Below are 13,746 nucleotides of genomic sequence, written 5' to 3'. Positions count from 1 at the left end.
ATGACAACTGCAACATAGCACTCGCAAGTAGCATCGGCTACCAAGACAAAAAAATATGTTGACACCAAGTGCAGGGATGTCATCTAGCATGCCAACATCATCATAGAGAAGGTCATTGCGGACATAGTTTGAACCTCACTAGGTCCCAAGGGCATGGACAAGATGCTCTGCACCTCCTAAGGTGATGTGATCATCACCAAAAATTATGCCACCACTCTTAACAAAATGGAGGTAACTCAGCTAGCCACTAAAATGCTTGCAGAGCTTTCAAAATCTCACGATATTGTTGTTGGTGACGACACGATAACAGTTGTTGTCATTGCCAGTGCAATTCTTAAACAATGAGTGAATTTGTTGTCTAAGAGTGTTCATCCTACCATTATGTCAAAGGCCTTTCATAGGGCCTCTAAGAAGGTTGTCGAGGTTTTAACTGCCATAGCTATTCATGTAGAATTGAAGGACCGTGACCCTTTGGTGAAAAGTGCAAGCACTTCTTTGAACAGTAAGGTTGTCAGCCAATATTCTACTTTATTTTCCTTGCTTGTTGTTGACATCATCCTAAATTTCATTGACCCTGCAAAGCTTGACATTGTGGATTTGCGGGACATCAAAGTTTTGCAAAAATTGGGTGGGACTGTTGATGATATAGAGATGGTTAAGGGTTTGGTGTTTGATAAGAAGGAAAGCCATACAGCTGGAGGCCCCACCAAGATTGAGAATGCGAAGATTGGCATAATAAAGTTCCAAATTTTGCCTCGCAAGATGAACATTGAGTAGAACATTGTGGTCTCTAATTATACAATGATGGATAGGATTTTGAAGGAGGAGAGGAATTATATTTTGGGTATCAAAGCCAATGGATGCAACGTACTATTGATCCAGAAGAATATTCTATGAGATGTTTTGATTATGTAAAAATAGGTTTTAAATGACCTGAAACCTTACATCAGCAGAGTATTAAGAAAGTATCATGAAAAGAGAACAAACAAACAACATGAAACAGACCTTAGAAAACAAAAAGTGGTCACAGACAACATTGTTGGAAAAGACAGCAGAAGACTAGCAAAGGAACAACAACCGACTAGCTAAGGAGTATTAATCAGATGCACAACTTGGTCCACCAAAGAATGCATAGTCTTAGCAGCAACATTCACCTCGTCCTTCTTAGTGGTTTCCTCCATCTTCTTTGAATTGGCCCGAGTACACTTGCTAGGACCTTGAGAGTCTGCTGCCGGGGGAGAAACCTGACCTTTATCTGCCTCATTCTTTTTTAGGAAGCTGGTCATTTTATCCCCCAATTATCTGAGTTTTTTATCCATGTTACCCAGCTTGGTTTCAAATTTAGACACCTTCCCCTGGATATTGCTAATGTCCTTGTCCATCACCTTCTGCTTGGCTTCCAACACAGGGATCTTATGCATCAAATTTTTCACTTCTTCTGCATTACCTATGACCTCCAAGAGCTTGTTGATATGTTGACCTAATGTTCTTTCCCCTCTAGCCGTCTTGCTAAGATGCTCCATTTCTTTGTTCAATAGCACCATTTTATGTTTAAGAATTTCAATGTCCCTCTTTATAGAACCAGGGTTACCGAATAAGCCTTTAGAGGGCTCGATTCCACTACCAACACAATCACCTCGTCAGATTTGGACCCCTGTTCACCATCATTAGTAAAGTTGGAAGCCTCAATCCTTGTTTTCACATTTTTGTTTTCCTGTCGCTGTAAAGACTTTCTTTTTCTTTCCAAACGTTTAGGAAGGGGCTCATCATCCGACAGAGGAGAAGCCCTCTCATCAATATGACCTTTGCCCTTCCCTTTACTACATCCCCAATTTTTTGCATGTTCTCTAACAATTTCATCAACAAAATCACTTTCCCTCTCCCGATCAGAATCATCCTTCGCAACACTCTATTTCTTTTTAGTGCTACCACTCGAACCTCTTTTAGGACTAACCAAACCCCCTTCCGCCTCATCTTGTGTCTTAGAGTCATAGCTCTTTTCCTGAATACTTCCTTTAGTATCTTGATCTTCCCCTTTAAAAATTCTAGGTTTTGGGACTTTTTTTAGTTTTAGCACATTCATAATCAAAACCATTAATCCTTCATGACAAACATGTTCACTAGTCAGGTCACGCTGAATAGCTAGGGTAGAATTGGAGAGAGATTGCAACATGTATGAAGGAAAATTTACCCTAATGTCATGACGAAAATGATTTGCCAACACAAAATGGTAACCATACAGTTTTGTATATCTTCCATCCAAAGTCCGATATTCCATAATAACATAAAAAACAAACCGCCACGGACGAGACATAGAAGCCAGGTTAAAATAAGAAGTACCTATTTTAACCAGTTGATTTCTTTCCTGTTCCAAGAACTTTCGATCTCGGCAAAATCATCAATCGCCTTATCCAAGAACTTCCTTTCCCTATAGAAATTCATCCCATCCAACTCCAAACTTGTAGCCTCCACAATGATTTCTTTCGTAACCTCCAGCCTCTGGTTCTCGACCATAACAGAACCATCCTTCCAAGATTTCACAAACTAGTGCATAATAGCTGGGTTGTTACCTTTGAGTCTCTCCATGTAACCAGTAAAATTTCCACGCCTAAGGATATCCCACACCTCAGTTTTCTTCTTCCAATGCATGCAGCTAGGCAGTTCGACCTATTTCCTCTTACCTCCCATGATCTCTACAACAAAAGCATTGGTTTGCACGCACTGAAAGCCCCCAAAAACTCTGCGAATACCACTACCTGAGCATAGATAGAAAGAGGCAACCCATAAACCATTCGTTCTACCCACATTTCTAAAAATAATTACCCACCTCACTCCAAAGGAGTTAAAATCATAATTCTCTAACAACATCATAATTAAAGGATTTTTGCTAGGATTTCTATTTGTCCTGCTTAACATGCTCGCGGCCATCAATAGGTAAAGTGTCATATGAATCCCATATGATTTTTTGATCATTACAACACACCACATTTGAAGCCCAATCAACTAAACCATTAGCTTCCCTATAATTATGGGATATAATGCAATTTTGAAAGGAGTTAATAATATAACCAGCCTTAGACATAATATTACTAATGGTCCATGAAGGTGGATAATTTTTTTTAAAGTAGTTTATAATATTGAGGGAATCACCTTCAATCCAAATGTTCTTCAAGTTCAGATCTTTAGCATAAATAAGACCATAAAGTGCAGCAGAGGCTTCAACAACATGATTGGTTTGACGACCCAAAGGTATTGCCATACCACCAAAAATTTCCCCCTTAGAATTTCTAATCATCACTCCACAACCAACAATGCCTGGGTTCCCTTTCAAGGCCCCATCAAAGTTAATTTTGAACCAATTAGTTGGAGGGCAGTCCCATCTAGCACTTTCCCTAGGGTTGGGATCTTTAATATTCAAAATCATATTTTTGATATTCCAGTTATTCATCACCCCAGCATCCCATTCATTAAAAGGTTGCTATCCCTTACCACAAATTTTGATATTTTCATGCAAAAGGACCGTGATTTTATGGAAAACCTGAGTAGGATTGGATTCCACCCCTCTAAAGATTCTGTCATTACATTCCTTCCATATACCCCAGCAAAGATAAGGAAGAATAAGTTCCCACAATTTGATAATTAAAGTATTCTTGGAAGGAGCTCTCCAAGAAGAAAAGAACAGTTGGATGGTAGCATGGGATACCCAGTCCATGTTCATCAAACTCCAAATAAAATCCCACACCTACCTAGTAAAGGAGCAATGGAGCATAATATGGTCCACCGACTCCCCATCATTTTTGTAGAGGACACATCGATTGACAATGAAAAACCCCTTCTTCTTAAGATTGTCAAGAGTTAAAATTTTGTTTTGCAAAAGAATCCAAAAAAAATATTAACTTTAGGAGTCATACCTTTCACCCAAGCTGTAGCCTAGCAAGGTACATCATGATCCTCAAAAGAATTTGTGTAGGCAGACGAAATGGAGTATTCTCCACTAGGATCATCTTTCCAAATCAGAACATCCTCTTCATGATTCAAACAACAAGCATTTAGGCATTTAGCAACCTCCACCAGATTTAGGTCCACCCTAAGAAGATTGACTCACATATCATTATTCCAGTAATCACTAACCAAAGTACCAAACTGATTCTTGCACTACACCATAAACCCATTCCATCTAGGGTCATCACAAAGGGGGTGATCCAAAATCCAAATGTCTTCCCAAAGAAGGACTTTCAATCTGTTACCAACCTTCCATTTAACTCCTTTCCTTAATATATGTCTAAAATTTTTAGCATTCTTCCATATCTGAGATCCCCCATGATCAGCATCAGAGAAAAGGAAATGCTAAAAATCAAAGTTATTCGAATTGTATTTATCCGCCCAAATGTTCCTCCATTCCCCCTCTTCCTTATGCCATCTCCAAAGAAGTTTAGCCAGTAAAAGTTCGTTCATAGTAGAAATCCTTCATAGCCCAAGCCCACCTTTCCCCTTAGGAATACAAACATTCTCCCAAGAAATAAGAGGGAGTCTCTTTTTAGACTCTGTACCAGTCCACAAAAAGGTCTTTTGAATTTTCTCAATAGCAAGAGCAAACTTTCTTGGAATCTTAAAGACACTCAAGGCATAGAGTGGAGCACTTTGAAGAATAGATTTCAAAACAATCACCTTCCCAGCCTGATTGAGGAGAGAAGACTTCTAGCTAGCAAGTTTGACATGAATATTATCAATCAAAGAATTCCAAAAGCTGTTAGGAGGGGATAAACCCATAGGTAACCCCAAATAAGTGCCTGGCAAAGAACCACTCTCACACCCAATAATCCTTTTAATCTTTAATTGTCTAGCTTCACTAACATTGATAAAGGAAATCAGACTTTTGTTCCAATTAATGATCTGGCCAGTAGCATCTCCATAGTCAGTCAAAGCCCTCTTAATATTCCTTGCATTATGCACTGAGGCCTCCCCCATGACAATAGAATCATCCACAAATTGTTGATGCAAGCAAACAAGAGGTGAGGAAGACAGACTAAGACCCACAAAGTCTCCTTTGACAACCATATTATTAACATATCTTCCCAAACACTCAGCCAAGATAATAAAAAGAATAGGAGAAATAGGGTCTCCCTGTCTAAGGCCCCTAGAAGCCTTAAAAAAGGGGGAAGGGGAGCCATTAACAAGCACAGAGAAGGAAGCCGAAGAATTTAACATAAAAATAAGATCCCTGAATCTCTTATTAAAGCCAAAAGCTTCCAACCCCCTTAGAAGGAAGTTCCAGTCAACTCTATCATACGCTTTAGAAAGGTCAAGCTTAAGAAGAAACCCTTCCTTCTTAGAAACCACAAGAGAATGAATGTTTTCATGAACGGATATAATGGAATCCAAAATTTGTCTGCCCGGAACAAAACCATTTTGCTATCTAGAAATAATAACCAGAGTCAAAACTTTGGAGATGATCTTATAAAAAGAATTACATAAACTGATAGGTCTAAACTAATCCATACAATCAGCACCTGACTTCTTAGGAATAAGAGCAATAAAAGTACCATTAAGCTCTCTAAGGAGGTTTCTTAAGCCAAAAAATTCCTTAACCCCATTACAAACATTAGAACCAATAATATGCCCGAATTTATGAAAAAATAGGAGAGGAAACCTATCAGGACCTAGGGCCTTATAGCCTTCAAAAGAGAAAACAACTTTAGAAATCTCTTCCATAGAAGGTATGGATGAAAGAAAAGAATTCTGGGCTTCAGAGATGCACGAAGGAATACAGTCCAAGAACAAATTCTGCTTCTTAGCATTGAGGACATGGTCACATTGTAGCAAGTTGGAAAAGAACAACATGGCCTCCCTTTTAATAACATCTTCATTATCAGTCATTCCATTATCCGTCTTAATTTTGGAAATCCTATTAGCCATATGATGCTTAAGGGTAGTCATATGAAAAAACTTGGTATTCCTATCACCTTGTTTAAGAAAAACCTTTCGGGATCACTATCTCTAGAACATTTCCTCTTTAGTAATAATATCATGAAGTTCAACCAACTTATCACTCTCCTCTTCCCTAGATACCAGCTCATAACCATTAGCTCGAATCTTGTCTTGAATGTCTTTGAGTTCCTCCACAATCTTGTTTTTGTTCTAAAAAATGTTACCAAAGGTGGTTTTATTCTAGATTTTGATTTTTTTCTTAACATTTTTCAATTTAGCTGCCACTCTAAACAAAGCAATACCCTCAACATTAATGTTCCACCACTCCTGAATGAGACTCTCCAAATTGGGATGTAGGGTCCACATTTTTTCAAATCTGAAGGGGAAATTCTTCTTGAAGAAGCATTGGTCAGCAGAGAAGAAAATAGGATAATGATCCGACCCAACCCTAACTTGGGCATTGAGGGAACATTTATAATTGAAAATCCACTCATTGCTAATAAGAGCCCGATCCAATTTGACCTGAATAAGATCCTTACTTATTCTCCTATTCGTCCAGGTGTACTCAATCCCATGTAACTCAATGTCATGAAGCATATGAGAGTCAATAAATTGCATAAGATCTAATCTATTATCCAGATTGGTCTGATTACCTCCCCATTTTTCAGAATCCTTTAAGGGGGTATTAAAATCTCCAATCACTAGCCACTTATCATTAGCAAAAAAATTTCTTTGATAAGAAATTTCTTCCCACAAAGCCTTCCTTCCCCATTTGGTATTGGGGGCGTAAACATTAGTCAGAACCCAACTAAAGTTGTCTTTTGTATTAGCAAAATGCACATTCATCATATTTCTACTATGATAGATGAGATCCCCTAGAATCCATTTATTAATCCAAAATACAACCGAGCCTCCAAAAGCTCCATCAGAATCACTGCCAACAATCTTTCCCCCCTTAAAAATAGAAAGACCTTCCACCTTCTCCTATAGCATCTTAGTTTCTTGGATAACAAAAATGTCAGGTCTATTATCCCTAAACATGTTTCTTAAAACATCCTATTTGTGAGGATTATTTAACCCTCTTATATTCCATGAAATGATCTTCATAATTTAACAAAATGTTTGGAGTCAAGGATAGTTCTTTGACTACCATCTGCAATGTTCTTAATAGCCTCCACTGTTCTTATAATATGATTCGAACGTCTACCAATAGGAGAAGGAGAAGACCCAATATCACCATTCTTGACAATGGCTCCACCTTTCTTAGACTGACCAGACTTACCCTTAATAGGTTTCAAATCAACTTTGGAACACTTCTTATTGCTTTTCGCTGGGGTAGTATCCTCATCTTCTTTTTTATTATTTTTCTTCCCACCCTTAGAAAATTTTTCAACTATTGTCCAGTTGGCCTCAGAATTATCCTTTTCCAAAATTTCTTCCTCAACATGGGAGATAGTGAGAATATCCTCAACAACTCCACTAACAAAGGAATTATTCTTCAGCATAGGAACCTAAGCAAAAGAAACAAAAATATGATTCTCCATAGAAAGACTATCCAAAGCTTCCTGATTCCTCTTCGAACAAACAATCTCAGGGATAACCGAGGGAACTTGAGAAGGGGAAGTCCCCTCAGTCACCATCAATGGTGAGTCCTTATTAAGCTCCTTCGAGGGGAAAACCAAACCAGTATTCTCCCCAACAGTCTTTGTCAGGTCTATAATCTTTCCAGCCTCCTTAGAAACATCTGTCCGTGCTGAAAGATCAAAGTGGGGGGCACCTTCCATTCTAGTCACAGAGAAAATATCCTTTTGGGTTTGGTCCTTTGGAGGAGCAAGCCCCTCAGTTGTAGCCACCATATCTTTAGATAGGTCCTTCTTAACCCAAATTTTCTTACTCTTCTTTGCAGTCTTTTTAGCTTTTCCTTTCAGAGAGGGGCATTGCTTTTCCCAATGGCCCACTTTCTTGCAAAGGAAGCAAGCAAAAGGGATTGATTCATACCCTATCCTTTAGTCCCAAATACTTAGTTTTGATTTCAGTGCAATGGATTCCAGAAGATCCACCCTACGGGAAACCCCAAAACAAAATCGGGCATAGTTTAGTCTCCTCCTTGAAATTGTCATCGGATCTAAACAGAGGAGTTCTTTGAAAGTATTGGCAATGCCCTTGAAAATATCTTCCACCCAAAACTCAAGAGGGAGACCCTGAAGCTTAACCCACACAAGGGCTTGAATAGCTGAATCATTTAGAGAGTAAAGATTTGGAGCCCATTTCTGTAACAACAAGGTATGCCTCCCCATAACCCAAGGGCTGCAACACATGATATCTCTCTTATCCTCATCACAAGAGAAAAAAAAAATATAGACAACCCTTGGCCATAGCAAAGATGTCCACTTGACCCTTTAAACACCATTTTCTTCGGACAAAAGCACGTACATCTTCAATATTTGGTCGCGCTCCAATGAAGCGCCCAACCAAGGTGGAATCCATACAAGAAATATTTCTATCTGTGATCTGATCAGGAATTTCAATGGATAATTACCTGTATGCTTCACAGAGATATCTTTGACCAGTGGGAAAGAAGACTTTTGAGTGGGTCAAATCCCAAACAGACTAGACCATTTTTTATTCTGTTTGGGTCCCCTACCCATTTGTTTGGGTCCCCCACCCGCATCCACCAAGGACCTGCCATTGTCATCATCTCCAGAAACACCATCCCCAAATTTGACGGGGGAATCCCCAGACCGCTTGCTAGGTATAGAGGAATTCAAAATTTAGTTCCTGCCTAAACTCTCTCCACTCCCACTTCCACTCGCCATATCTCACCAATTGTATTCTATGAGATGTTGTCATTGATCTTTCACTACATTATCTATCGAAGGAAAATATTGGTGGTCAAGGATGTGGAAAGGGATGAAATTGAGTTCATTACCAAGATGCTGAATTATTTATCCACTACTAATATTGAACACTTTAGGGAGGAGAAGTTGGGGCATGCTAATTTGGTTGAAAAGGTTGTGGCTGGTGATAGCAAGATTGTGAAGATTGCAAGATGCAACAAGATGTATTAAGATGAGAGTGTTGCTTTCATTTGGAAGGAAATGTTTTAGCTTGAGTGGGAGATTTCTTTTGTTGTTTTCTTATGATCAAAATAGTCCTCAATTAATTTTTATGATAAATTCATTAATCTCTCTTCATTGTAGGATGCAAAAAGAAAGGCAAAAGGTTGCTTTGGGAGATGTTGAGCCTTAAAGGGAGATGTTTTCTTTAAAGGAAGATATTAGCTTTAAAGGAAGATATTAGCTTTAGAGGGAGGTTTACAATTAAGAGGGAATGCTTATGGAATTCCCTTCATTATTATATATGCTTGTGATGCTTATGGTATTTGTAAATTTGACTGAAATGGAACTAAGTCTTATTTTGTTATGCATATTTCTATTCTTGTGTGAATAAATGAGATTGTAAGGACAACTGTGCCAAAAAGAACATAAAAAAATGATTATTGTAAAAGATGATTATCATGTAGAATCATTTTTTTAGCTCTTTTGCCACAATGGTTCTTACAATTTTTTGGCTCAATCTCCAACTAGTCAGTATCTATTTTGAAAAATTATTCTTGGACTGTGAGTTAGTAAAAAGAGAAATATCAAACTTGAAAAAGATGTACATAAATGCAATTAATTTTTAAACTTCAATTTTATAAACTTACAAAGAGAACTATAGAATTATAAAGAAACTATTGTGGTTTTTACTATTTGAAAATTATAGTTACAAGTGATAGAGTTATATACCTTTGATTCAGAGAGCACAAATAATAGAAATGAAGTATTGTCGAAGGTATAAACTCAACTCCCTACCTCCCATGTGGATGGCACTGTTAAGTAGATAATAGTTACATACATACATACATGGTTAACTGTTACATGGTTTAGAGGTAATGTCATTGTGGTAGTGAGAATAGCTTCACTGAAGAGTTGAGTGTAAGGAGTTGCTACCCTAAACATTCAAGAAACATTCAATAACATGTGAAATAAGGTATTTAAACATGCCTCAACCAGTTATGATCTAATTTTGGATCACCTACCTAATTAGTTTGGAATTTTGTTCTCACCAAAAATCATAAAATGTAAGAACAAATGTGCCAAAAAGAATGTAAAAAGATGATTATTGTGCACAACCATTTGTTTTAGCTCTTTGGCACAATCATTCTTACAATTTTTTGGCTCAATCTCCAACTGGTCAGTATGTGTTTTGAAAAATTATTCTTAGATTGTGAGTCAGGATAAAGAGAAATATCAAACTTGAAAAAGATGTACATAAATACAATTAATTTTTAAACTTTAATTTTATAAACTTACAAAGAGAACCATAGAATTATAAGAAACTATTGTGGTTTGTACTATTTGAAAATAATAGTTACAAGTGATAAAGTTATATGCCTTTGATTCAGAGAGCACAAATAATGGAAATGAAGTATTGCCGAAGGTGCAAGCTCAATTGCCCCCCTCCCCCCCCCCCATGTGGATGACACTATTAAGTAGAGAATAGTTACATACATACATGGTTAAGTGCTACCTAACTATGTCCAAGGCGTCTACACACTAGAGGCATACTCCGCCTACCATGCTATCTACATACCTATATACACAGGATCAAGTCCCTTGAACTACTCACTCTAATGAATATGTAGTTCTGGTTTCTAATTGTTTTGATGTAGTTGTATTCCTATAACCACTGGTGAGCTTTACTCACCTAATACAACTCTTTTCCATCATACACCCACTCCAGCAAATCAGGTAGTTTTCTATAATTATAATCCTATAATACCCTAGTACAACCTTTGTGTTGTAGTTTACAATTAATGTAAGGTTAACCTATATACGTCCTAACTCACTCCTTATATAGTTATGTTTACAAGCTTGTGACAATAATCAATGGGTATAAATAGACCAATCAAGTTAATGCTACATGAGAACAACTGATTGTTCATTTTATTGTACCTAATCTGATGATAGTTCTACAGGAATTTGTAATCAACCCAAGTAATCAACAACTACACCAATTGAACTAGGTTATGGCTTGTCACTTAGCATGGGTTAAGTGAGTTTTATTATTTGGATTCTAGAATGTGTATGCAACTAGAACAATTTTTTGTAGTGCTAATATGTAATAAGCAACTTAAAAAAGATCTCTCTCTCTATATATAAAGACTACAAGTTGTGCATTTTGTCATGTATTTCATCTGCATTTGCTTTTCCATTTCCTAAGTTATAAGAGTGTTTCAAGGTTGGGAACCACTTCAACATCATTTTCATGGTTTAGAGGTAATGATATTATGGCAATGAGAATAAATTCAGCGAGGAGTTGAGTGTAAGGAGTTACTACTTTGAAAATTCAAGAAACATTCAATAACATGTGAAATAAGGTATTTAAACATGCCTCAACCAATTATGATTTAATTTTGGATCACTAACCTGATTAATTTGGAATTTTTTTTCTCATGAGAAATCATAAAATGTAAGAACAACCGTGCCAAAAAGAACAAAAAAAGATGATTATCGTGCACAATCATTTTTTAAGCTCTTTTGGCACAATCGTTCTTATAATTTTTTGGCTCAATCTCCAATTGGTTAGTATGTGTTTTGAAAAATTATTCTTGGACTGTGAGTCAATAAAAAGAGAAATATCAAACTTGAAAAAGATGTACATGGCTTGTCACTTAGCACGGGTTGAGTGAGTTTTATTGTTTTATTATTTGGAACCATTTCAACATTGTTTGCATGGTTTAGAGATAATGTCATTTTATTATTATTTGGAACCAGTTCTATATATATATATATATATATATATATATATATATATATATATGACATAAATTATTCCCAATTTTATGTTCATAAATGCTTTCCCATGGTCCGATCTCTCTATTGTGCAAAGATCTCTTTGTTTATATACATACATACATACATATACACATATATATACATACATACATACATATACACATATATATACATATACATATGTATATATATACATACATATACATCGATTACAAGGGCACAACAACAAAATCCTAGATCTCCACTGATCTCCACAATCCACAAGATCTCTCTCTCTCTCTCTCTATATATATATATATATATATATATATATATATATATATATACACATACATACATACATACATACATACATACATACATACATACATGTGCATATGCAATTTTATCACATTGGAAGGCATTGGAAGACATTTGATTAGAAATATGGAAAAGTTGCAAAATTGACAAAAAGTTGTCATGCAACAAATATTGGAAGGCATTTAAAGTCATTTGTTTGCAAATATTGGTAGGCATTTAAAGTCATTTATTTTGAAATATTGGAAAATTGCAAAAAAAAAGTTGTCATGCAACTTTTCTTGCAAAAATGGAAGATCGACAGTTAGTTTATTGTTTTGATAAAACATGTAGGAATGAATTTGTAAAGTCAAGAGGTTTGACCTATAAAGTGAAAATATTTAACGTAGGAAAGGGTTGGAATGCATTGTATAGAATTTGAATCAAATAAACAAGTGTTTTGGTGGGAAAGAGATTTGCAGAGAACAAGTCCAAATCTGAGATCTTCTTGCAGTGTTCAGTATGTACCTGTGTTTATGGTGAAAAGTTGTGTTTTTGATCATTTGTCAATGTACTAATTAGTTTATATCAAATAGAATTAGTTTTTGTTTGATTGTCATTTATTTGGGTATGTTGGTTAACCTAGACTACAGTTAGGGTTTTAACTAAAATGGCTCCTCCCTCCTAATTCCCATGATGGAAAACCCTAATTATTGGTCTATAGAAGGGTATTAGGATGGATATGTCCATTATGGTTCTTTTTTTACCACCACCCACCTGCTTGGGATATTCTAGCAACATTTGAGGCTATGCAACTGGTATGCTTGGTATGCTGACAGTCTAGAATAATGTTGCATAAGATAGAGAATAGATCATGGGTGCTTGGGATTTGGTGAGTAGCAATGTGGAAGGATTCCCTTAGTGAAGGAATAACTTTTTTTGCTGTGGGTCTTAGGTTTGAAGGCTTTAGAAGCCCAAACAATGTTATTACAACCATTACTTCCATCAAAAGTAGAATTCAAAACAAAAAAAATACAGAGGAGGGTATGATAGTAGCATTACTAATATATCAAGTTTTATGGGTTACTTGGTGGATATGATGTTTAATCTTTGTTCTCATTTAATTTTTTTCTAATACAAATACAAATGAGTGAGAATCACGTGTTCAAGAAACTAAGCACTTTCTATAAACTCACTAAATATTTCTTGCAAGATGAATTACTATTAGCGGTTTCATGGCTTCATAGAGAAACTGTGGATCAGAACTACTCCAATTACTTGACAGTTAAATGCAGATTCTATGGGAGGAATGGGATGGAGCACGGTGGATTTATCTTGGGATGTTAAATATGAAGGGGTAAAACTGCTTTCTTCCATGGTCAGTAAGAGTGCAAGTCATCCAAATTGCTAATATGTAGTAGTTTTTAGGCAATTTTGCTTGTCATACAATTTAAATTCACTTGGTATCAAAAATATCTCCTACTAAACAATTTAAATTTTAACACCTAAAGATATTTCGTACACAGGCATAATGCTGAAGAAAAATGGTGTAGCATTGCTCCTTACTTTTTAGCAGTCAACAGTACATTTATCATGTGTCCAATTTCAGAAGTCAATAATATACAACTAATATAAAAAAAAAATCAAAGTATCCATACCCTAATTGTCAAATTTGTTCTATTGGCATTTCGAGGAAATTGAA

General features: G+C 36.3%; 1 pseudogene; it reads left to right on the top strand.

The window, feature by feature from the left end:
• LOC149552604 (T-complex protein 1 subunit delta pseudogene) lies at positions 1-8,996 on the top strand (annotated as a pseudogene).
• The last annotated feature ends 4,750 nt before the right edge of the window (positions 8,997-13,746 follow it).

This window comes from Cupressus sempervirens, chromosome 6 (genome assembly GCF_028749045.1).
Source record: "Cupressus sempervirens isolate cs-2001-9-10 chromosome 6, ASM2874904v1, whole genome shotgun sequence".
NCBI lineage: Eukaryota > Viridiplantae > Streptophyta > Pinopsida > Cupressales > Cupressaceae > Cupressus > Cupressus sempervirens.
This window is presented reverse-complemented; position numbering and strand designations above follow the sequence as displayed.